Source organism: Pseudorca crassidens, chromosome 19 (genome assembly GCF_039906515.1).
Source record: "Pseudorca crassidens isolate mPseCra1 chromosome 19, mPseCra1.hap1, whole genome shotgun sequence".
Lineage (NCBI taxonomy): Eukaryota > Metazoa > Chordata > Mammalia > Artiodactyla > Delphinidae > Pseudorca > Pseudorca crassidens.
The window spans coordinates 44,173,428-44,194,903 of NC_090314.1; the positions used below are offsets into that span (position 1 = coordinate 44,173,428).

General features: G+C 49.8%; 1 pseudogene; it reads right to left on the minus strand.

Annotated features, from left to right (window-relative positions):
- Positions 1–520: 520 nt before the first annotated feature.
- On the minus strand, positions 521–8,757 carry LOC137211660 (methylsterol monooxygenase 1 pseudogene; annotated as a pseudogene).
- Positions 8,758–21,476: the final 12,719 nt, after the last annotated feature.

Below are 21,476 nucleotides of genomic sequence, written 5' to 3' on the forward strand. Positions count from 1 at the left end.
CTGAAAGTGTTTGATGTTCTGTGGCTTCATGGAGGCATGATGAGCTTGCGTCATGGGAGGCGAGGGAGCACAACTGTGCCAAGTTGTGAAAGGTGATCCCTCTTGATGGTGGCGTTGAAAGGGGTCTCTGGGTGTTCACGCAGCCCAGCTGGCCCATAGCCTGGTGAGCAGTTCTGTCTTTTTTTTTTTTTTTGCGGTACACGGGCCTCTCACTGTCGTGGCCTCTCCTGCCGCAGAGCACAGGCTCCGGACGCGCAGGCCCAGCGGCCATGGCGCACGGGCCCAGCCGCTCTGCGGCATGTGGGATCTTCCTGGACCGGGGCACGAACCTGTGTCCCCTGCATCGGCAGGCGGACTCTCAACCACTGCGCCACCAGGGAAGCCCAGCAGTTGTGTCTTTGAATGAAGAAAATGGTGCCCCTCCCTTGGGGTGGATGCAGCTGCAAAACAGGGTGCACTGCCCACAGCAGCCTTATCCACGGGCAGCCAGCTGCTGAGATTCTCAGGTGGAAGCGGCAGGTTACAGGGGGTCAAAGTGTCGGGCCAGGATTGGAGCGGTGTTGGCCCTGGCTGCCTTCCTGGGGGCTGACACCGAGGCCAGTTTTTGCAGTTCTTCAGGTCTGGGAGCCCCAGGCTTATCATCCCGTGCCTGAGGGTTACAGTCTTTCTTGGCAGGTTTGACTCTTTTGGTTCACATTTGGTTGCTTCCTTCACCTTAAGCCAGTCCCAGGAACATTGATTCCAGCCTCAGTCACCTCACAGACCCCGCCCACTCACCCCCCCTGCCTCTGCCTCACCCCCCACCTCCCTCTGCTCCCCCTACCTTCCCCTCACCTCCTCTCGACATGATCAGCCTCCCAAGGGGTGGGACAGAGTTTCTTTCTGCATCTATGGATATGAGTGTGTGATTTTTTTCCCCTCTTTTGCTTGTTCATGTGATGGAGTACATTAGTTGATTTTTGAATATTGAACCAAGCTTGCATACCTGGGATACATCCCACTTGGTTGTGTTGTATAATTTTTTATACATTGTTGGCCTCAATTTGCTAATATTTTGTTGAGGATGTTTGCATCGATGCTTATGAGAGATACTGATCTGTGGTTTTCTTGTAATGTCTTTGTCTGGTTGTGGTATTCGAGTGATGTTGGCCTCATAGAATGAGTTAGAGTATTCTCTCTGTTTCTAGCTTCTGAAGGAGATTGTAGAGAATTGGGATAATTTCTTCCTTAAATGTTTGGTAGGATTCACCAGTAAACTCATTGGGGCCTTATGCTTTCAGTTTTGGAAGATTATTAATTACAGATTCAACTTCTTTAGTAGACGCAGGCCTATTCACAGCATTTCTTTCCAACTTCAACATATAGCATTTTCCTGGCTGCTGAGGGCAACTTGGTCTACATCTACCCTTCCAAGCGAAGGGATTCCAAGCCTATATATTGAGGGATCCTGAACTCCTCTCACTACGGAAGAGGGAAAATCAAACAAACAAAAAAGGTAGTTTCTGACAGGGCTTTTTTTTCTTGTAGAGAATCTGTTACACATTCATTCAAAATACATTCATTGGGGGCTTCCCTGGTGGCGCAGTGGTTGAGAGTCCGCCTGCCGATGCAGGGGACACGGGTTCGTGCCCTGGTCTGGGAAGGCCCCACGTGCCGCGGAGTGGCTGGGCCCGTGAGCCATGGCCGCTGAGCCTGCGCTTCCGGAGCCTGTGCTCCGCAACGGGAGAGGCCACAACAGTGAGAGGCCCGCGTACCACAAAAAAACAAAACAAAACAAAACAAATCATTCATTGAATGTTCTTGTGTTTAGGCACTGGGATACCAAGATGAATGGGACAAGGTTCCTGCTCCCAGGGAGCATGCTGTCTATGGGAGAGGATGACTCATAGGCAAAAAAGTCCCCAAATCCCAGGCTGGTGCTCCCCAAATCCTACAAAGGAGGGGAAATGCTTGGTCCTCTCTGGTAGCCATTAGTCACATGTGGCTATTCAGCCCTTTTGATGTGGCTGGTCCAAACTGAAACGTGTCATAGGCGAGAAACACGATTCAGATTTCAAAGACTTAGTATGAAAAAAAGAATGTAAATATCTCGTTGATGCTTTTTATATTGATAACATGTTGATAATATTTTATAGATATTGGGTTAAATAAAAGATACTATTAAAATTAATTTCACCTGCTTCTTTTCACTATTTGACATGTGTTTTATTAGTTTCCTGAGGCTGCTCTAACGAATTGCCACAAACCTGGTGGTTTAAAACATCAAAAATATATTCATTTGCAGGCTGGAGCCTAGAAACCTGAAATTGGGTTGTTGGAGAGAATCTGTCCCTTGCCTCTCCCACCTTCTGGTGGCCGCCCTGGAATTCCTGGGCTTGTGGCCACGTTGCTCCAATCTCTGCCTTGTCTTTACTTTGCTTTCTCCCCTGTCTGTGTTATCGTTTACCTCCATCTTATGAAGACCATATGATGACATTTAGCGCTCCCCTAGATAATCCAGGGTAATCTTACCATGAAATCCTTAACTTAATTACATCTGCAAAGGTCCTTTTTCCAAATAAGGTAACATTAGAAAGTTTCAGGAGTTAAGACTTGATACTTTGTGGGTGGCCATTATTCAACATGTGACTACTAGAAAGTTTAAAATTACATGTTGATTATATTTCTGTTGGACAGCTTTGGGCTATAGTAACCCCTGTCTCCTGGCACCAGAGAAAGCTTCTCAGACTCAGAGCACATTCAAAGTGAAGGGGTATGGTGACCCGCCTGGGCAAAGTCAGAGAGGTGAGAAGGAGCCTGGGGTGCTCCCAGGACCATTGGAGTGTTCCCTGTAGCTGGAACTCAGGGTGAGGGTGGGAAGAATGCTGGGAGAAGAATCTGGAGAGACAGTGTGTATATAGCATCGACCTCCACCCACTCTTCTCCTAGTGAGCCTTCCTTAGCTGGAGAAGCTGGACCCTGACCACTGCGTTCCTCAGATTCTGTTGCTGCTACAGTTCTGATTAGGCAACAGGTTCTGTCAGTTGAACGGACTTGGGAACACGGCTTGTTGCTCAGCCTGGTTGTGGAGACACTGATTTTGGGGGGCGGCTGCCTTCTAGCATCCAGTATCCAGTTTTGTGGGTACGGAGAAGCTGTTGCTGAAATGGTCTCCTGACCCCTGGGTCAGTTAAGTGATGCTTCTTGAAGCCAACAGACCCTGGGCGGCTCCTGAATTTTTACCTTCCTGACGGTGTCAGGGAAGGTGTCTCGCAAGGTGCGTCCCATGTTTTTCTGGCAGCCATTCCTGCCCGTGCAGCCTGTTCCTTTAGCCTTTCTGGTGATTTTGTCAGCATAGAATTACCTGCATGAAATTCCTTTCTGCTTAAATTAGCTCGTGTGGTTTCCGTTTCTCGCTGGTGAGTGATGCAGGTGGGCTGACCTAGGGGGTCAAGGGCATGGAGGTCAGCCTAAGCAGCCTGGCTTTTCTGCTGTGGGCGATGGAGATCCAGGGATGCTTTTAAGCAGAGCAGGAGCAGGGAGGAAGCGATGTGAACATCTTTGTGCCAGAGAAAAGATCATCTTGCTTCAGGGAGTTGCTGAACCCCTTGAGAGGGTAGCAGAGGTGTAGACCTTACTTTTCTCTGGGACTCTCTTCTCTGGGGTTAAGACAGATGTCAAAGATTGGAGAGGGACACTCTTCGCTACAATGGGGCAGAAGATTGAACTGGTGAACCTCCTGAACATTCTAGGCTTTATTTGCAGCATGCAAGACTGAAATGAATAGCAGGAAGGGCTTCCCAACAGAGACAAGAGTGAGAACTTTGGCAACTAAACACCAGGCTCTGCATCAAGGCCCAGAGAGAGCAGAGCAGGTAGAAGGCCATACCCAGCACTCTGGATGGCTGCATTCACACTTAGTTTCCATTGCTGATTTGCTGTGATGCTCCAGGAAAGACAGTTACCCTCTCAGAGCCCCTGAGCAGAAGGAAAGTCTTGTTTTCCTTCTGCTGCAGTGGGAAGGGTGAGAAGGGAAAGACTGTGGTCCTTCTTATCCCTGGGGAGGGGATTTTGGTCTTTATGATGGGGCTGCCCTTGCAAGGTGAAGCCTTCCTCATGTCTTACTTTTTTGTACTTGTGACTCCTTAGCTATAAAATGTGCATGCCTGAACCTCCACCTGTATACCAGGTGAGGCCCAATCTAGGGCCATCTCTGTTATGAATGTCCCCACTCAGAGCAGAGTGTTCTCCACGTGGCCTCCAATGCCAGAGCTGGAGGGGCCCCTTGGGCATTGCCATCACCCCGAACTCAAACTTTATTGTTCATACATCATCAGTAAACAATGTTGAACAGGCATCCCTGATACCTATTTGTTTATAAATTATATACATAGAACCTAATAAATCATAAACATGAACTATATACGTAAATATACAATAGCATGTACATTACAAAATATATGTATTATAAAATATTAGGTACACTCTAATATATGAATAAACTAGACATTATGTATATTATTATTTTGCGCACATTATAAAACTATATAACTAGAAATGAAAGAGGTAATAAAAACTGTTTGAAAGAAATTTTTATGGCATTTCATTTTATAATGGCCTAAAATCCCTTTTTGCTCTCATAATGAGAGCGACACCATTGAATATCCTTCTTTACTTTTGAAGATCCTGGTTTCACACAGTGACTTGAATGTCTGGTACTAAGTGCGGTTTATTTCAATATTCAGTTTTAAAGGCTGTCACAGCTGAAAAGGAGGCCTCGTGAAAATATCTAGATCCAGACGGATGAGGTGCATTGTGGGCTCTGCTCATTAAACCATGACATTCATTTTTCAGTTTTCAATGCCATCCACCAATTATGCAAAGGTTCTGTTCAAAATTGACTTTCAAATTTCCATCTTCTCTCATGTCAATCAGTTCTTCCTGCAAAGAAATTGGAATATGTTGCATTTTAATACTTTCACCAAATGGATTTTACACTCAGTCAAACTCTTCATTTGGAAGGTTTTTAAGCAAGTTAAAAATTCCTTTTTGTTTTCTTTGAAGGGTGGATATGAAAGATCTTGGGAACACACAAGGTTTTCAGCAATAGAATCATATAAACAATAGGAAGACTTTTCAATGTTATCTCTAAATTCTCTCTCATACTATAGTCCTTCCAAAAAAAATTACTTCCTTAACGACTGTTTAAACTTCACCCTTATCCTCATGAAAAAAGATTTTACTTTTGGAAATCTCCGCTGGAGCACTCAACACGCAACCCTTGCTTCTCCTTCCTGAAATGTCAGATGAAATCGTGGCCTAGGATCAGGGGAAGTGTGTCTATTTTCTTGCCGTTTCTTGGCAGAAATCTTTTTAGGTCACTTGTCCTTTTCTAAGGCAGGTTAATATAGTTTGAATCAGACATTGCAATCTGTGAATTCCGCTGAACTGGGCATATGTAAATGGCAACATGTTCCCATAGGTTGGAAGTTGAGCGATAGAGTGAGGGTGCCTTCCTCAAGTTCTCTGCCGGATGGAGTGGCTGTACCTCCTTCCAGACATTGACTAATGTGGAGGACACGACTGACCAAAACAGACTGAGTTGGGGTGCCTGGGTCAATTTTCTGGTCTTTTTTTTTTTTGCGATATGTGGGCCTCTCACTGTTGTGGCCTCTCCCGTTGCGGAGCACAGGCTCCGGACGCGCAGGTTCAGCGGCCATGGCTCACGGGGCCAGCCGCTCCGTGGCACGCGGGATCCTCCCGGACCGGGGCATGAACCCGTGTCCCCTGCATCAGCAGGCGGACTCCCAACCACTGCGCCACCAGGGAAGCCCGGGGTCAATTTTTATGTTAAATATTAGTAGAGCTAAATTCCTTTCTTACTTTTAGATAGAAAAACACGTGGACACATATATGTTGAATTCTAAAATTTTCTTCCCCCTGGAAGAAAATGGATCATTCTGTGTAGGGTATGTGGTCAGACCTCCCTGGACTGACGGGTCAGCTGAGGTTCAGGCCGGGAGGGGTGGGATGTTGCTTAAGGACCCATTGCAAGTGGTGAGAGAATCAGACTGAGACTCAGGTCCTTGCCTTCCGGGGCTCTCCCCCAACCCGCACAGAGACACGTGGAGGCAATGCGGGGTGGTTACTGCAGCCCCATTCCCACCGCACCGGGTCCTGTGGCCTCAGGGATACCTGTTCTCCTGGGACCCAGGGCTGGGACCTTGGCATCTCCTCTCCTCTGCTCTCCGGGGAGTACACTGGGTGGGCCCCAGTGCAGGTGTGCACATGCTTCCTATTAGAACACCCTTTTCCTTTCCCACCCCTTCTTCCCTCGTGACAGACAGAGTCTGCATCCCTCTGACCAGGGCTAAGTCATGTGACTCCTCGGGACCAAATAATTTGTCCTTGGCTTTGGGACATAATTTGGTGATTTTTATACCTCAGGGTTAAATCTGAAAAGAAAATCGGCCACCTGTATCCAGTCACAGACAGGCTGGGGGCTCAGCACTGCGACCCTCGAGCCTGCCCAGCTGCGGGGAGGGGAGGAGCGTGGCTACTCCTAGGGACATCAGCGCCTGTGCCTTACCCCTGGCCAGAGCAGCCAAAGCTGCTGGATCATCTGTCCAGGGCCTGGCCTGGAGAAGGGGGCCCTGGCCAGCTCGGGGGAGGACGGGGGTGCTGCTGGTAACCCTGCATAGCCCGAGGCCCAAGGTGAGCTCATCGGATGAGCAAGGCCTCCTGCTAAGCCTAGTGGGTGACTAAGAGGACACTCTGTGCTCTCACAAATCCCCGGCCCCTGCCGGTATGCCCGCCCTGTCTTCACTTCTTTTTTTTTTTTCTTTTTCAAACAAAATCACGTTTATTTCAATAGCTCCAAGTGCAAATACAGCAAGTCAGTACACAGAGTTTCAAGATACAGCTTTAAGTATAATGAAAACTTGATAGGCAAAAAAGAAAGGGTAAATAGTAGAAATAAAGCTCAGTGTTTAAAAAATTCAAGTAACCTGAAACCCTTTAGACTAAAATAATCTTTCATCAATTCAGAAATGCCTTAATTTATAGATAAGAGTAGTACATTGCAATCAAAACGGACTTCTCAAAGAAAGAGAATCACCGCAAACTGGTCCGCTCCAGATAAGAGTAGAAATTCCCGGTGCTGGCTGTTTCAGAGTCAGCATTCACTCACACAATACAGATTGGTGTGGTCCAACCCGTGGCATTTGATCTTTAAGCAAATTCCAAAAAAGTGTTTAAAGTTCAATGCCACTAAGAGTTCTTGAAATGGCCACTATATATTTAAAAGGTTTGAAGACCAATTTCAGCTTCAGGCCTATGGTACAACTTGGGGAAAAGACATACATTAATATTCCTTCCATCACTAAAATCCTTTTTGTAAGGTTAGCAACATGGCCTTTAAAGCTTCCTCAGGGAAACTGTACTTAAACATATAAAAGTTCCCACTAGGGAGATAATTAAAAGTTGTTAATGTTCTTTTTATCACTTAGCAACCAAGACACATATTTATTTCCACTCCCCAGAAGCAATGTTAGCTACTAGCTTCAATTCAGGAAAAGTGTAACTTGAGGAAGCTTTATGTGAGGTGTTTATTCAGTCTTTTTCTCAACCTTCTTCATCTTCTCATTGTAGGCAATAAATTGAGAGTCTGTTCCAAAAAGTCTATCCCACCATGTAAATGTCGAAGCATAGTTTCCAATGAAGTTCACGTGGTGGAAATTGTGATGCTGAGATAGAAAAGAATGAGATTTAAAGGATTGAGAGGAATGTCATAAGCACTATGGACATCAACAGTTTCTGTAAAATAAACGGTCACCCAGGCCCAAAGAAGAATAACAGGATCACATAAAAGCATGATTCTAGGGTTTCCCTGGTGGCGCAGTGGTTGAGAGTCCGCCTGCCGGTGCAGGGGACACGGGTTCGTGCCCCGGTCCGGGAAGATCCCACATGCCGCGGAGCGGCTGGGCCCATGAGCCATGGCCGCTGAGCCTGCGCGTCTGGAGCCTGTGCTCCGCAGCGGGAGAGGCCACAACAGTGAGAGGCCCACGTACTGCAAAAAAAAAAAAAAAAAAAAAGCATGATTCCATTGAAATATCCAGTTCCAAGAATTAGGGTTTCCAGAGGATGTGCATATTCACCTTCCATTCCAAATGGCGCCTGAAGCTCACGACAAATTTTATGAATATACTTATGTATTGTTTTGTGGTGTAAGAGCCTATGCAGGAAGTAGTGCCATGTATCCTCAATCACTGCACAGCCAAAGCATCTTGCCAAAAGCATGTACCATCTTGGCATTGTTTCCCAATCATAAGGAATATTGAAATACTCTGTAAAAGAATAGGTTCCACAAATCAAAGAAGCTGGACACAAAAATGATTAAAGAGAAATACTTTAAAGTATTTCCATTGATTTCCCCACGTTTCTGCTTTATCCTTTTGAATTTTGTACTTTTTCATGTAAGGTATAGATTGAAACAAAAATCCAGGTAAACAGAACAAGAAATAAAGGACCTCATGAACTATGAGGGATCCCCATGTTGCAATCTGGAACTTTGTATAATTATTCAACATATAGTTCCAAGCATTTTAAAATGGTTCCTGCAGAGGATTCTCAGGTAAAAGTGAATCTCCATATCCCACAGCCAGGGATGCTGAACTAAAGATGCTGATACTTTCATTTGTTGTCATTTTTCAAATCTCAGCAGACAGCCTTATAATTCTGCACACCACTGGGTCTGCGGCCGCCGCCTCTGGAGCTTCGCTAGGCACCCCTGTCTTCATTTCTTGAGCTTAGTTCTGTTGTCACTGACGGTACCAGGCAGCACCCCTGGAGCCACATGTGGCCAAAGGGTGTGGCATTCATGGCAACACCCATGTGTCTGTTCTTCAAATTCAATTCCTTTCCCTCCTGGGCACATAGTAAGACTACATTTCCCAGTCTCCCCTGCAGTCAGACAGAATCATGGGCTGAGTTCTGGCCAGTGGAATGTGGCTGAAGAAATGTAAACCATGCCATGTCCTGGTCTGACCTCTGAAAACTTCACCGTGGCTCACTCTCTTCCCCTGTCCGGTGGCCGGATGTGGAGGACCCAGGGGAGGATGGCAAGGCCCTTACTACAGTGGGCTGTAAGGGGCTTGAGTTCCTGAAGAGCTATGAGTAACAGAGCCTATGCCCATTGCACCTGTCTGAGAAAGACATCTTTATAAGTGAAGGCATGGAAACACTGGAGTGGGTACAGCAGGTGACAGCCCGAGTAACAGTGTCTGACCCCAGATGAGAAGTCAGGGGGGTTGAATTCTTTAAGATTTTTTTTTTTGGCCACACCATGTGGCTTGTGGGATCTTAGTTCCCCCACCAGCGATTGAACCCGGGCCCTCGGCAGTGAGAGCACTGAGTCCTAACCACTGGACCGCCAGGGAATTCCCAAATTCTTTAAGATTTTTTAGTGTGGGAGTTACAGGTTTAGTGTCTGGAGCTGGACACCCAATTTCTCCCATAGATGGACCACGTGACTCTGGGAAAATTGATGAATGTTTCTGAGCCTCAGTTTCCTCACTTGTAAATATATGCGCATCACAGGGTGTTTGGAAGTTATGTACAGCGATGGGCACACTAGGTTCGTTGGCCCTGCTGGACTATGAGGGGTCCTCCAAGGCAGGGATGGCTTTTGATTCATCTCTCTGGGTCCCTGCTGGGCCTGGCACAGTGTCCAATGTCCAGTGGCCCCTGCCCAGGAGGCTCCTTGTCTGGAGAGGACTCAGAGCTCTCAGCTGTACTCTAAAGCAGGCTGGGATGTGCCATAGAGGAGAGGTACCAGCAAAGTGCTGTCCAGGGGAGATTAATTCGGCCTGGGTTTCAGGCTGAGGACTTCATGGAGGAGGTGGCATTTCATCAAGTCCTTGAAGGAGAAAGGGTGGCATTTGTATCACAGATGTTGACAACGCTTGCTCTAGGTTAAGCAAAGTTCCCATGAGTTAAATCCTGAGGTAGAAAGAGCTGGACATGCTGGGCTGGAACAGGCTCCCACTAACAGTTTCAAGGCCTGGGGGGAAGATTTCAAAAGGAGGCAGTGGTAGGCAGAATTCTGAAGATGTCCCCATCCTAAGACCCCATTCCCTGGTTACTCAATCAAAAACAAATCTAGGGGGACTTCCCTGGTGACGCAGTGGTTAAGAATCCGCCTGTCAATGCAGGGGACACGGGTTCTAGCCCTGGTCCGGGAAGATCCCACATGCCCTGGAGCAACTAAGCCCGTGTGCCACAACTACTGAGCCTGCGCTCTAGAGCCCGCGAGCCCCAGCTGCTGAGCCCGCGTGCCACAACCATTGCAGCCCGTGTGCCTAGAGCCCATGCTCCGCAACAAAGAGAAGCCACCGCAATGAGAAGCCCGCACACGGCAACAAAGAGTAGCCCCTGCTTGTCACAGCTAGAGGAAGCCCGCGCACAGCAACAAAGACCCAAAGCAGCCAATAAATAAATAAATAAGTAAATTTAAAAAACAGAAAAAAAATCTAGGTACTCTATGAAGGAATTTTGCAGATATCGTTAAAGTCCCAAGTCAGTTGGCTTTAAAATATGGAGATTAATTAGATGGGTCTGACCTAATCAGATGAGCCCTTTATAAGAAGAAGAGCATTTTCTCCTCTCTGGTAGCAGAATAGGACGTTAGAGAGATTGAAAGCACGAGAAGGATTTCAGTCAAGAGCAACTCTCAGCTGACAGCCAGCAGGGAAATGGGAACCTCAGTCCTACAACCACACGGAACTGGATTCTGCCAACCATCTGAACGAGTCTGGGAGCGGATTCTTCCCCAGAACCACCCGATAAGAGCCCACCTTGCTTTTGGCCTTGTGGGAGCAGAGAACCCAGTTGAACTCACCCAGACTTCTCACCGCAGAGCTGTGAGTTAATAAATGGGTGTTTCTGCCACTCAGTCTGTGGTCATTTGTTACGCGGCAACAGAAGACAAATACAGACGAATACCACAAGTCTAAATATTCCAAAGCCGAAAGTCAAGCTTACAAACTGTTAATCAAATATGGTCTACCCATCTATCTTGACATATATACCTTCATAATGACCTTGAAGGCCAGGGCCAAATTCGTAATTCTGATGATTTAGAACTCTGTGCCAGCAGGTAGCTGCCCAGGGAGGGCTTGCCCTTGGGTCCCAGTCCCTGGCCTGTGGTCCGACCCCTCTTCTCTTGTCATTCCTGCTTCCATCCGGCACCAGGAGGGCTGGAGAGCCCAGGCCAGATGACCTAAATACTGTTCACTCCCCCTGCAAATAGCTGTCCCTTGCCTGGCCCTGGGGCCCAGGGTGTGGTTTGCCTTTAGGAAAAGGAACCTGGAGAATCCGAGGACTGTTCAGGCTGGAACATGATTGTCCTTGGTGTGCCATGTATGGTCTAGAAGGGAGGCCACAGCTCCGGTGGGAACATCCACTAGGACCTTCTGACTCCTCCTTCCCCTGGGGTGGCCAGAGCAGGATTGCTCTACAGCTGGGGACACAGGGCAAGGGTCTTGCCTGTCTCTCTTTATGTGTGTTAAAATACATATAAAGTTTACCGTAAGTGACATTTGATACATTCACAATGTTGTGCAACCACCTCCTCTATCTAGTTTCAGAACATTTTCATCACCCCAAAAGGAAACTTCCAGACCCATTAAGCAGCCACTCCCTACTCCTCCCTCCCCCAGGCCCTGACAGCCACTAATCTGTGCTCTGTCTCTATGGACTTACCTGGTCTGGGTATTTGATATAAATGGAATCATACACTCTGTGGTCTTTTGTGACTGGCTTCTTTCAATTAGCACATGATTTCAAGTTTCGTCCGTGTTGTTGCATGAATCAGTACTTCATGCCTGAAGTAGTGGCAGAATAATATTCTTTTGGATGGACAGACCACATGTGCAGTGGCCTTTCTGGCCAGGGTCTAAGATGGTATCGGGCTGGGGATTGGGGAAAGTCAGCCGGTGGTTCTGCACTTTTCTCCTCTGTGACTTTTGGGGTCTGACCATTTAGAATACGCTGCCGGGGCCTGGGGACGCAGGGAGACAGCCAGTCTCACCTCCTCCCCTAGTCTTTGCAACCTGATCCCGAAATCCCGCCCAGTGGTGGTGGGGGCATCAGACACAGCTGGTGTGGACCCGTCCCAGGAGGATGCCCCTGTTTTGGGGTTTCCAGCTGTCTCCGGGTCGGGGGGGCCCCAGCTGAATCCATTAAAAGCTGGAGTCCTTCTCTGGTGACAATTCTGAGGTCACACGGGGTGGAGAGGCTGCTGGTGGGGGAAGGGGTGCATGGCCTCGGGAGCTGGGATTGCTTAACCACTGGGACTGGAAGGCAGTGGGAGTGCAGCCTGGCACCGGGCGAAGTCGGCTCCACGCCCAAAGAGATGCTTCGATCTTCACTTGCGGGGCCTGTTTAATTCCACAGAGAAATTTAATTCCACGTTGTTTGTTCTCTGCTCCGCAGACGCCTCAGCTGAGGAAACCACGGAAATCTCATTTGAAAAAGAATTTGGCCCCTGGAGACCCCTCCCCATTTGCTGGTGGGAGGGGGCCAAGACTTCAGTTGCCCTCACACCAGCAAACTCCAAACCACAGAAATGCAGTGGGGTCACCTGGGGACAGAGGGAGGGTGGCTGGACAGTGGGTGGGCAGTGAGCCAGTGGGCCTGTGTCACACGGGGGTCTGCTGTTTTGTGACAGGAGTTCTGGGCTCGGAGCCCCCAGACCTCAGTGTGGATCCAGGCCCTGCCACTCTGGTCTGGGATCTCGGGTGGTCACGTCTGTGGTTGACCACGCTCACCTGGCCACTTGGGGACTCTGCCAGCCTCCGGCGAGGAGCTGAGCTTAGCGGTGAGGGAAGCCACAGATGGGATTGGGGGCGAGGCAGGGAGGGGAGGAGGTGAACCGGTCTCGGGCTGTGCACCCACAGGCGTCTTCTAGTACCAGGGGACAGAAACCGCATCGCTTATGGCATCCACCAGGGGTCAAGCAGTGCAGCGGGCACGTTAGCGTCGTTCAGGGCATTTCTCTTTACAGCAGCCTCGCAGAGTGGCCGCCGTTATTCTCTTTTACAGATGAGGAAACTGCGGAAGGTAAAGGGACTCACCTAGGGCAACAGGTACCGAGGGCAGAGGCTGGGCAGTGGGCAGTCATCCCCGAACACTGTGTTCTTCCACATCATGTCACTAGTCCCTGGTTTGGCCCTCAGTCTTGTTTCTTGGGGGGATTACAGCCAAAATCATTGTGTATTTTTTTTTTTGACTTTTTTTTTTTTTTGGCCGCACCACGTGGCTTGTGGGATCCTAGTTTCCTGACCAGAGGTTGAACCCACGCCCTCGGCAGTAAACGCACAGCGTCCTAACCGCTGGACTGCCAGGGAATTCCCCAAATCATAGTATTTTTGAGGCGGAATGGACCTGGTTCAAGTTGTCATTTTACAGGTGGGGAAATTGATGTCCACGAAGGGGAAGTGACTTGTCCAGAGTCACCCACCAGACAGCAGATCGCTGGCCCCATTTGGCCCATGTGAGTACAGCCCAGTAGCCCTGAAGTCAAGACTGTCTGTAGTGCCCAGTGAGATAGAAACTCCTCGCTCTGCCCAGGTTCAAAGCCTGTCTATTGGTCTGACCCTGCCTCTGGTCCTGAGAGAGCGTGGATGGCTCAGTGCAAACTGTCCCCACTGTCCTGACGACTCCGAGTCCTGTGGACAAGGTTCAGTGCCGTGCAGGGAGATGAAGGGCCACTATGTGCTTTCTCATCTTAACAGGTCAGCGTCACCTGTGTTGACGTGAAGGTGGGAAAGAGTCCAGCTTCCCATCTCAGCTTTGTCACTGTCCAGCTGTGTCACCTGAGCCTGGTCACTTCATCGGTTGGTCAATATTTATGGAGGGTTTTCTGGGAGCAGTTTGTGTGCTAGTTTCTGAGGAAAACAAAGATGAAATAATGCCTTGCCCTCAAAGAGCTCTCACAGGGGAGGCAGATCTGCGGTTAAACAATTTCATGACGCCCTTGCTCTGAAGGAGGATGTTTAAGATACGGTGGGAGCGTGGGGGGAATCAGGGTGGGCTTTCCAGAGGAGGCAGAGTTGAGCTGAGACTGAAAGGATGGTTTGCCAGATGGACAAGGCAGAGGATGTTGAGTTTGGAGAGTGGATTTAGCAAAGGAATAGATTTGTGTCAGGGGAATTAGGAATAAGTTAGAATAGTTGGAGCGTATGTGGTGGGATGGTAGTCATGATGGCGTGGGATGTTAGGTTGGCTAGGAGGGGATGGGAAAGCCTTTCTGCCACACAGAAGTGTTTGACTCCATCCTCAGGGCAGCTGGGGAGGCATCAAGGGTTTCGATCAGGGGACAAATCCAGCCAGATCTGTGTTTTGGAAGGTTCGACTGGGCTGTATCAGGGATGGCCTGATGGGGGGTGGGAAAGGCAGCCAGGGCGCCAATGTGTGGATCTGGGTTAAAGCAGTGGGGTACCCTCAGGCTGGGAGTGATGGAGAAGACCAAGGGGTGATGGGATTGAGGGGCTGTGATCAACTGGTTGTAGGCAGTGGGAAGAGGGAGTCGGTTTCTGGCTCGGGTGACTGCGTAATTGGGATTCCATTCATACCAATAGGGAAACTGGAGGTGGAGGTTTGCTGGTGGGGGTGGAGATTCACATGAATTAAGTTTAGGATCTGATGACTTGAGGTGCTCATGGGACATCCAAAGGGAGCGGTCTGGCTGATGGTTGGTTGACTTAAGGATTTGGAGGCCAGGGGAAAAGTGAAAACTGGAGTTAGAGATTGCGAGGTCATCACCCTAAATCAAATGCAGATGAGTTAAGGGACCACAGAATGCTCTGGACACGGTACAGGTTGATTTTGGCAGAAACGGTCAGTGCCCTGTCCATATCCCCTTGGCATTGCAACCCTGCAGCTCTTCCAGATGGCTTTCTCTGCAGTGGAAGCAGGCCTGGCCTGTGCAAGAGACAGGCCAGGAGTGTCCCCAGGAGCAGGCTCAGCCAGTGAAAGATGAGGCCTAGATGATGGAAACCAGAGCTCTTCTCCCTCAGGAAGCTCTGTTCCTTGCGGTCTCCTGGAGGTCCCCGGTGGGAGGCGCTCATTAACCCCCCTCTACTGGCTCCTACCCTTCTCTGTGTCACTTTTCCATTTTCCTACCAGTGTTTCCTGGGATCACCCCCCAAGTAAGTGACTGGCACGCTCATTCTTTTTTTTTTTTTTTTTTTTAGCGGTACGTGGGCCTCTCACTGTTGTGGCCTCTCCGACGCGCAGACTCAGCGGCCATGGCTCACGGGACCAGCCGCTCCGCGGCATGTGGGATCTTCCCGGACCGGGGCATGAACCCGTGTCCCCTGCATCGTCAGGCGGACTCTCAATCACTGCGCCACCAGGGAAGCCCCCCCTTTTTTTTTAATTGGAGTACAGATGATTTACAATTTTGTATTAGTTTCAGGTGTGCAGCAAAGTGATTCAGTTATACATATATACGTATTCATTCTTTTTCAGATTCTTTTCCCATATAGGTTATTACAGAATATTGAGTAGAGTTCCCTGTGCTATACAGTAGGTCCTTTTTGGTTATCTATTTTATATCAGTAGTGTGTGTATGTTAATCCCAAGCTCCTAATTTATCCCCTTCCCACCCCATGTTTCCCCTTTGGTCACCATAAGTCTGTTTTCAAAATCTGTGAGTCTGTTTCTGTTTTACAAATAAGTCCATTTGTACCATTAAAAAAAAATTAGATTCCACACGAGTGATATCATATTTGTCTTTCTCTGTCTGACTTACTTCACTTCGTATGATAATCTCTAAATCCATCCATGTTGCTGCAAATGGCATTATTTTGTTCTTTCTTATGGCTGAGTAATATTTCACTGTATATATGTACCGCATCACCACATCTTCTTTATCCATTCCTCTGTCATTGGACATTTAAGTTGCTTCCATGTCTTCGCTATTGGAAATAGTGCTGCAGTGAACATTGGGGTGCATGGCATACACATTCTTTTTTTTTTTTTTTTTTGGCCGCACTGAGCGGCTTGTGGGATCTTAGTTCCCCAACCAGGGATCGAACCTGCGCCCCCTGCAGTGGAAGCACTAAGTCTTAACCACTGGACCGCTGGGGAAGTCCCTGGCATGCACATTCTTGCTGTAGAGTCTGCCACGGGGAAACCCAGCCCAAGATACCAGTTTGCTCAACTGGGATGAGAGTCTGCTTTGACCATTTCCTACCTGTCTTGACCCCCAGCTGGCCTGGAAGCGGCTTGCAGGTGCTTTCACCTTTGTGTCACCAGAACCAAGACAGCCGGGTCAAGGGATGACCTGGCGAGCTGCTGTTGAATACAGGAATGACTAAACCCATCAGTGGCTTCTCGTTGCCTTTCAGAGGCCAAACTCTCCAACAAGCCCCACAAGACTCCTTCCTGCCTCTCCATCCTCAAGTCATTCCATCCTCCTGTCTGCTCTCCAAACTGCAGGCCTCTGCTCTCCTTCCCTTAAAGTTTCCATGCTCCTTCCTCCCAGGTGGCCCACATAGTTCTCTCTGCCTGTCTCTGCCCCACGCTGGGCCTCTCAAGATAGGCCTATTTAACAGCTTCTCCCCCTCCCCCTCCTTCACCCCTTCCCTCTCCTCCTCCCTCAAGCATCTTCTCCCCAGGGAAGACTTCCCTGACCACCCTTCCCCAGCCCAGACCAGATGGGGCTTGTACCATTCCATTCTCCGTAGCACTCTGTCCCTGCATGCTCCCTATCACAGACTTTCGTTATGGGCTTATGGAATTAGTTAAATAATATTTATTTTAGACTAGTATTTCTCAAACTTTTTTTTTTTTTTTTTTTTTGCGGTACGCGGGCCTCTCACTGTTGTGGCCTCTCCCGTTGCGGAGCACAGGCTCCGGACGCACAGGCTCAGCGGCCATGGCTCATGGGCCCAGCCGCTCCGCAGCATGTGGGATCTTCCCGGGCCGGGGCACGAACCCGTGTCCCCTGCATCGGCAGGCGGACTCTCAAACCACTGCGCCACCAGGGAAACCCTCTCAAACCTTTTTGATCATGACCAACGGTAAGAAATACATTTTATGCTGGTATCCAGTTCACATAATACATATACAACTGAAACAATGCTTTTCCTGTTCCTTCTACTATGTGGGATACAATGATATTTTCCATTCCATCCCATCCCATTCCATTCCATTCTGTATTTCATTTCTAAAACTACTGGCGATGACTCACTAAATGGACTGCAACCTTGCCACTTAAAAACTGGTCTGGACACTAAGCAAGATGCTTGTGAATTCAGGAGAACAGGGGTCCAGTTCACTTTTACTCATCACTGTAGCCTCAGGGCATAGCACGGAGCCTGGCACAGAGAGAGGTGCTCCATCAATATTTGCTGAACGACCTATGATAATGTATGAATCCGGGTGAATAAGTGAATGAATTGCCTACCCCACCCAGACAGGAAAGTGTGGCTTTGATCTGATTCTTCCGTTACTGAAAAAACCAGCCCACTTCCTGTGACTTTGATCTGCAACCTTCATTCTAAACTGCCCTGCCTCAAGCCAACAGCTCCCAGCAGCTAATTTCCTGCTTTTTGGCCACCTTATCTCCCTCTCTAAATATTCCTCAGCTTTCCCTTTCCCTTTTGGTGGAATGCACGCCTCTCCCCACCCCTGTTCCTCCTCCCTACACCTTTGGCACAGGGTGGGGCTCACCTCTCGGGTCAGGTACTTCCCAAGTTTCAGCCCACTGGGGTGCAGAACAATTCTAGGTCAGGTGTGTCCCTCAGCTGGGGCTGGGCAGTGGTCTATATCCTGCTGACAGACTTTGGGGCAGGAGGGGAATAGACATTGATGAAAGAACCATGCATATGTATAATTACAAATGGTGAAAGATGCTATGAAGGAAAAGCTGTGGTTGCTTTGAGAATATGTAATGGGGAACCTGCTTCTGGGAAGTCAGGGAGGGCTTCTCCAAGAAGGAGACAATTAATCTGACGTCCAAAGACAATAGGAATTAGGCAGGCAAAGAGTGTGAAGGCAGAGAGAAAGAGCTGGCAGGTGGAGGAAACTGTAAGTGCAAAGGTCCTGAGGTAGAAGTGATAGTAGTCCACTTGAAGAGCCAGAGACAATCAGTGCAGCTGGTACACAAAGAATGGGGCTTACAATGACAAGGCTGGAGAAGTAGCCAGGGCCCAGCCCTTGCAGACCGGGTTAGATATTTTAGATCTATCCCAAGAGCAGTGGGAACAGCAGTATTTGAAGAAGCATGATGACACTGTTTTGAAAGATCCTTTGGCTGTGGTATGCCTGAAGGATGGGACTGGTGGTCAAGAGAGGAAGCTGGAAGACTAGTTCCAAGGTGGTGGCAGGTCCAAGAGGGTGCAAGCTTTAGGGTGGTGGTGTTGATGCGGGTACGTGACCGGCCTTAAGAAATACTGTACCTAGTAGGTTTCTCAACACTTGTAAACACCCATCGTGAGTCTGCTCTGAGCAAAGTGCCCCGGGGAGCCAGAGCCAGGCTGGGCTCTGCCTTCAGGCAGCTCATTGCCTGTCTTGGAGGACAGGCTGGAGGCAGATCAGCCAGGGTGTAGTGCCAAGTGCTCAGGAGAGTCAGCTGGCACGTGTCCAAGGCGCATGCCCGGGGGAGACCAGGCACCTGCAGTGGGTGCTTTCCTGCAAACACTGTTTGAGCTCATTTGAGCTCCGGGCAGAAAGAAGTCAGGGCTCTGGGAGAGGAGTTCATTAAGGTCTCCTCCTGACCCTACCAGCATTTACTGGGCTCTTGGCCCCGGGCATCTTCCCTGAGCCACACAAGGGCCTGTCTCCAAAGGCCCTTTTCTGGGAGTAGTGGCACCTGAGGGTGTGCGGAGGCACAGGAGTCTCCCAGGTGCCAGGGCAGCTGAGCCCACTAGGCCAGGTGAGGGCTTCTCCTCTCTCCCTGCCTCTGAGTCACTTCCCTTGGAAGCGCAGTCCTTGGGAACACCGCTTATTCACGGAGTCTCCACCCTCAGCTGCACCCTGCCCTGGGGGAGGGAGTTGTGGTGGAGTCCTGAGGTGTCTCAGTGAGCAAGCCTGACCCAACCCCTGCTACACCCCAAGGAAGGCCTGGGTCTCCCCCTTGGAGCGGAGCTCCCTAAGGGCAGGGCTGTTTCTTTGTCTTGAAACTGGGGCCTTGAGGAACGTTCCCTCCCAGAGTCCTGCTTGCCAGGTAACTTCCTGCCACCCGCAGGCCCCCCAGGAGGCTCTGAGGAACCCTCCTGATGTACGGCGTGGTGAGTGGCGGGGGCGGGTTTGTGGGGCTGCAGCTCTGTCTCCCCATCCGTCCGTCCTCCTGGTGCCGAGGACTGTCTGTGGTTCTGGCAGGGCTCAGGCCTCAGGCTGTGGGGCGCATTCGCTGGCTTCGAGGCGCTTCTCCACTCATTTCATTCATAAAGCCCCAGGGCCCACTCCCTGCTGTGGCTGGCGCTGGGGTCTGGATTTATGGTGATGCTGGGGACACATGGAGTTCAGGCCTCTGATCTTGGGCTGGTTTTCCCACTGCCTTCCTTGCCTCTGGCTCCCTCCTTTGCCTCATGGGTTTGCTTCACAGACCAGTCAACAGACCTGCACAAGGAGGGGAAGAACGTCTTCCTGGAAGGTTGGAGGGAAAAGAGACTCTGCTGACCAGCCCCTGGGGCTCTAGGAGCAACCCCACCACTGATCTTCAGCACTGAGGGCCCAAGGTCATCCAATCCAGCCCCCTGCCTTCCTTCCAGGGTAGGATTCTCCAATGTGAGCGGTGAACTGAACAGCCTCAAATCCTTGCTCTGGTCTCACTACCTTTGGGCATCCGCCCAAAGTGCTCAGGTCACAGGGAAGGGTGCGTGAGGGACTAGAACACCTGCTTCCCTTAGTACTCTCGGTCTTTGGATGAAGTGTCCTGGTGGGGTAGGAGATAGATAGGCCCCAGACTGAGCAGTTGCAACTGGTCTCCTGCTGACAGAAGATACCAGCAGGAGCATCGGGTCCTGATTAGGTGAAAGCCCAGCCTGACACCTGCACAGAAGGGGTCCTCAGTCTAGGGGAGGGACGAAAGGAGGAAGGAGTCACCAGCCCATAATATGTCCTGTCAACCTCCCAGAAACCTTTGTGCTGGAATATGCACGTGCACACCAGGAAGGACTCTGAGTCAGAACAAATATGGGCACAAGCAAGATGATTAGCCAGAGACAACCCAGAAAGCCCATATGGGCAACTTAAGCCACCCCTGTTGTGAGCAGCTCACTCCAGGTTCACCCGCACATGCTCTTCCTCATGTACTTTGCTACTAATAAACACTGTCTCAATTTCACAATCTTGATCTCTTTGCTGAATTCTTTCTTCAAAGAAGACCAGGACCAAGGTCCTTCTTCCAGGCATTCCACCGCCAGAATCAGTGGAGCTAGAGGGCTTTAAAAGAGGCGATGGAGTTTAACAGCTGTGCAGAGGTGACAAGAGAAGAGAGAAGGCAGTTAACTGCCAACAAGCATCATTCAGTGGCATCTTCTACGTTCGACATGGAACCGGCGTGTAGGTGAAGCAAAACCCCCCCTGGAACCCAGGGATGCTCACCTCTTGTGAGAAGGTCTGAGGCCGCGGGGGCAGCCCATGTCTTTGAGGACCTCCGAGGCGCCCCACACAAACTCCCTTCTGGAAGAACTGGGGAAATAACTCTTGGTAGTAGCATCTGGATCGGGCAGGGTCGAACCACGGCGGGTAAAAGACAGAGGAGATTCAGAAAGTTCAGATACTGAGCAGGGAGAGGTGTCCAGTGACGGAGGCCTCAAGGAGAAGCCAGATTTTCAATACTTCTGGGGTCAAGAGCTGCGGAACCCAGGAGCGGTGAAGGTGAGACAACTCCCCTGGCCCGTCTTCATCCGCCACCTGGGAACCTCCTGAATAGAGAGGGAAATCCCGATTTAAACACACACAACAGAAAATGCTTGCAAACAAACCCTGTACAAAGATATTCCTCAGAAAGAAGGGAGGATGCCGGACCCTTTCTTCAGATGGAAGCTTGCCAGTCAGTGTAGACCAATAAGACAAAGGTAATCCAGTTAAAGGGGGCTGGGCATGGAGGAGAGGGGTGAGTGCCCCAACTGTTCAGGGCCCTCTGTCCTCCTGTCTTGTCCCCTTCCCCCCACTGGTGTTCTATACCCTGTGATATGTTCCCACCTCCTCCTGGGCAGTGGAGGAAGACCGCCCTGGGTGTGGGCTTGTGACAGAGCAGGAAGAGGTCCCCAGCGGTCCCCTGCCCAGCGTTCAAATCCCCACCCCACAGTGTGGTCATTGCCTGCATCCCTCCATTTGCGGAGCCCAGGAAAGAGCCAGCTGGACAAGCTCCCTGGGTCTACCCTGAGGAGCCCATGTCCAGAGTCACTTGGGAGCTCCAGAAAGAAAGGAGGGAGGTGTCAAAGGCCGTCTGAAGCACCATTTTCAGGTGGGTTGGGGGT